The following is a 5,000-nucleotide window of genomic DNA, read 5'->3' as shown; positions in this document are numbered from 1 at the left end:
TTATCCAATTATCCATTTATCCTTCCCCAGGGGTGTAGCCAGGATTTTACGGTGAGTGAAGAGGAGGGAAAGGGGGGGGGGGGATTCCCACGGCTTTCAGAGAGGTCTGTGACATTTGTGTCTCATGGCTTGCGCGCACGCGCGCGCGCGTGCGTGTGTGTGTGTGTGTGTGTGTGTGTGTGTGTGTGTGTGTGTGTGTGAGAGAGAGAGAGAGAGAGAGAGAGAGAGAGGGAGAGAGAGAGAGACTGTGTTTTAACAGTGACTTACACATATCTCAATGGACATGGTCAACGTTAGATTATCAGTTCATAAATTTCAAGAGGGGCGGGGTCTTCCCCCCCCCCCCACTCCCTCACCCCGGTCACACTACTATACATTACTTGTGTTTCTGGGTGATGACTCACTGTGGCAGCCGTTGCAAAAGTTGCATGCATAAGGAATAAGCCTGTAAGTGCTCACCTCCCAAATGACATTGTCCAGTAATGTAACTACGCAATTAGGAATGTGATCAAGATGTATTAAAAAAAAAAGAAAAAGAAAAAGAGTATTAATGGTGGCGAAATGCTGACCAGAAACAAGCGAGCTGTAATGTTTTATTTAGTTTCTTATATCTCTCTGTCTATCCATATGTATATTTTTGTGTGTGTTGTATATCTGTATATAAAAAAGAGGTTTAACTCCTTAGGGGTCGTCGTACCTGCAAACTAGAGCCACCTGGTGGTTAGAAGTGACACTCCTTCTCGGATGTTAACCAATCACAGCAAAGCTTAACTGGTCCTCGACAAATCACAGCCATTGTTCATGCTGAAGTGTGAAAAGCTCGGTTAGTTCAAATGTTTTAAAATTTCTATTTTGCATTTCTATTTCTATCATCCATTTTTTTTTATTCAACGACATCATTTACAGCATTTGCATTAATGTTTTTTGCGGAATAGCACAGCGATATACGATCTCATTAGTCATGTTACATTCTCCAGTCTTCGTTGACTTCCTCAACATTTCATTATCATAACAATGTTTCGAGGAACAACAATCTGCCGAATCATCTGTGTCTCCAGACGCGGAGAATGGCCTATGATAATGAAACTTCCGCATGGCCTTGTTGTTAGTGCTAAAAAAATAAAAAAGGCGGAATTTACAGGGCCAAAAACGTAATGAGCGAAGCAACTGAAACAAGATAGTCGGTCGCGCGTTGGTCATAAGTTGGTCGTTTTTGCATCTCTGTGTTACGGCATTATTTGAAGTGATTTTAATGGGGAGATAAGTACGGTAATTACACACACACACACACACACACACACACACACACACACACACACACACACACACACACACACACACACACACACACACACACACACACACACACACACACACATACACACACGCACACACACACACTGTAATGAGAGTCAGGAATTGTACTTCTCTTCCACTCTCTCTCTACTTCCTTCTTTATCAACACTTCCCTCACACTAATCCCCCATCCCCCCTTCTGTCTCTCTCTGTCTCTTTCTCTCTCTCTCTCTTTCTCTCTCTCTCTCTCTCTCTCTCTCTCTCTCTCTCTCTCTCTCCCTCTCTCTCTCTCTCTTTCCCTCTCTCCCTCTCTCTCTCTCTCTCTCTCTCTCTCTCCTCTCTCTCTCTCTCTCTCTCTCTCTCTCTCTCTCTCTCTCTCTCTCTCTCTTTCCTCTCTCTCTCTCTCTCTCTCTCTCTCTCTCTCTCTCTCTCTCTCTCTCCTCTCTCCCTCTCTCCCTCTCTTATCTCACGAGAGAGGAAGCGACTTATCGACTTCACAATACGTATGACCCACCTCCCAACCCCCAGCTCACCCCCCCCTCCCTCCTCCCTCCACCCCCTCTGCTCACCACCCCAGAGTATCAAGACGGATCCCGTTATAAAAGACTTATTTTCTTTTTACTGAAATTATACTGAAAATGGACTGAAATGCCACGTTGTTAATAATGCCTGATTACTTTAGATATGTTATTATTATCAGTATCTTCTATTGTTATCATTGTTAGATCATATGGTGCTTATGCATCATTATCTTCATTATTATTATTATTATTATTATTATTATTGTTGTTGTTGTTGTTGTTATTATTATTACTGTAATCATTAATGTTGATATTATTATTATTATTAATATTATTATTATTATTATTATTATTATTATTATTATTATTATTATCATTATTGTTGATATTATTACTATCATTATTATTATATCCTTTTCCTCCTCATCAACATTATCATCACTATCAGTATTATCGTGTTTATGATAATGATACGAAAATAAGGGAAGGAAAGGGAGAATGGGAGAATGAGAAAAAAGGGGAAGAAAAGAATGGAGGAAAAAGAGGAAGTATGGAAAAGGGGAAGGAAAAAGGAGAGGGGGAAGAAGAGAGGGGAAAGAGAGGGGATAGAGAGAAGAAGAAGAGAGGGGATAGAGAGAAGGAGAAGAAAGGGGAAAGAGAGGAGAAGAGAGGGGATAGAGAGAAGGAGAAGAGAGGGGACAGAGAGAAGGAGAAGAGAGGGGATAGAGAGTAGGAGAAAAGGGGATAGATAGAAGGAGAAGAGAGGGGATAGAGAGAAGGAGAAGAAAGGGGAAAGAGAGGAGAAGAGAGGGGACAGAGAGAAGGAGAAGAAAAAGAGAGAGGGTCAAAGGAAGAGGCAGAAGGAAAGGGAGGATAGAGAGAAGAGGAAGAAGAAAAGAGCGTGTAAAAAAAAAAGAGAGGGGGGGGGAGGTGACAGGAGGAGAGGGAGGGGAAAGGGGAATGAGAAGGGAGGGGAGGGGAGGGGGGGAGGGGGTAACGACGAGACCCGGAAGTGCTGCATCGACGCCATTGTTTATTCCGCGGTGTTTTATACCGATTTTTTTTTTCTCTTCTTTTATTATCTTTTATTATTATTATTCTCTACCCCTTTTTCGGGTTTTCTTGTTTCCGGGGTTGGGTTTTTTCGTTTTGGGGAGAAAAAATTAACCTTTTTGGTGAATTGTGAATTGTAATCTGATTACACACGGAAAAAATTGTCATATATATATTAATAAAAATATATAAATTAATATAATATATTAATATATTTTAATTATATATTATATATAATTATATATATATATATTTATAATATATTAATATATAATATATTTTTGGGTGTGTGTGGTGTGTGTGTGGTGTGTGTGTGGGTGGTGTGTGGTGTGTTTGGGGTGTGTATAAAATATATATATTTAAAATTTTATATTTATAATATATAATATATATATATTATGTATGTGGTGTTTTTGTGTTTTTTATGCTTTTTATATTTGTAAATATTGATTATAAAAAAAAAACACACCACAACACACCCCCAACACACCCACACACCACATTATATATAATATAATTTTATAATTTAAATTATATAAAATAAATTATTATTATTATACACACACACACCACCATACACCACTTTTTTTTGGGGTTTATATTATATTATTATATTTAATATATATTATATTTTTTATTATATTTTATTAATATAATAATATTTAGAAAAAATAAATACAATACACACCCCCACCCCAACACACACAACCACCCCCCACAAAATTTAAAATTAAATAATTATTAAATATATATAAAAATTATATTTTATATAAATATATACATATCCTCATCAAGGGCTAACCCCCGACGGGCGCATGCCGCACCCCCTTCCTTCCACCCGAGCCCCCTCGAGGCGAGTTCCAGGCGGCACACGGGCCCCATCTCAATTCCTCGCGCAGGTCTCGTCAGCTGCCCAAGCCATGATCCCAGGACGTCCCACAGGCTCCCCACCCGGGGTTTTCCCTCGCAGAGAGACAACCTGATGGGCGGGGTCGTCCTAGGGAGGGAGCTGGGTGGCCAATGCCTGATTTGGGCGATCCCGGTTATGAAAAGGTCCCAGCCAGTTAGGGTGAAACCGCCGGTTGGACACGTGGTCCTCCAACTGTACCCCATGTCCGACGAAGGGGCTTGTTTCAAAGGCATCAAGGCGGACTCCAAGGCAAAAGGATAGGTCCAGGTTTCGCTTCCATAGAGCAAAAATGGAAATATCAAGGCCTTAAAAACACGTAGCTTGGCCTTCTGATAGGTACCCACATCTCCAAACATCTTGTTGATCGGTTTATGGTCCTTGCCAGACCAATCGTCTACTGATTCCCGGACTGAAAACCCCGGATATGGACTACGCTACCAAGGTATGTAAAACTTTCTGTGGATCTAAACGTCCTAGACGCAAGATGGATCGACTGAAACGGGTTTCCCTAACAGGCCCCTCAAAGTCCTGAATCTTGGGTCTTGCCAGGAGACCTCTAGGGCCTAGGGGCTTCGCCTTCTGCTAAATGCATCAAGAGCCGCCACAAGGACTCCAAGACTCAGATAGGGATGGGCAACATCGCGGCAAAGTCAACGGTCCGAGACCTTAAGAATTGCCTAGTGTTGCTCTTGCACTGACTTTGGCTAGTAGCTCTGCCCATGATCCAGTCCCATAAACAGTGTTGAAAATTGTGGGTGCAAAAAAAGGACACAGCCTTGCCTCACCCTGAATTATAACAGGAGAAGTTCGACATACCCCCACCACACTGCTACAGCCACTTTCAGTACCACGTATAGAGGCTTGCTATCAGGCCAATAATCTGTGTCGGGATTCCTCTGAGCCTCAGGATCTCCATAGGCGCTTCCCGGATGCACCGAGTCAAACGCCTTCTTGAGGTCGATGTAGGGCTGCGAGCAAACCCACGACAAACTCACGACGGCGTTCCAAATTAATCGAAGCGCAGTATACGTCTATGTGGACTCTTGCCAGGAGTAAATCCAGACTGCTCGGTCTTGGTGCCTCAGTAGGTGGGTTGCGGATTCGTTTAGAAGAATGTGGGCGAGAACCTTGCTGGGTTATGCTGAGCAGTGTAAGCCACGGTAGGTGCTACAGTCCCATCGAGTCCCCTTTACCCTTCCAGGAGAGGGATGACACACAAC

This window comes from Penaeus monodon, chromosome 43, assembly GCF_015228065.2.
Source record: "Penaeus monodon isolate SGIC_2016 chromosome 43, NSTDA_Pmon_1, whole genome shotgun sequence".
Lineage (NCBI taxonomy): Eukaryota > Metazoa > Arthropoda > Malacostraca > Decapoda > Penaeidae > Penaeus > Penaeus monodon.
Note: the sequence above shows the minus strand (reverse complement) of the source record.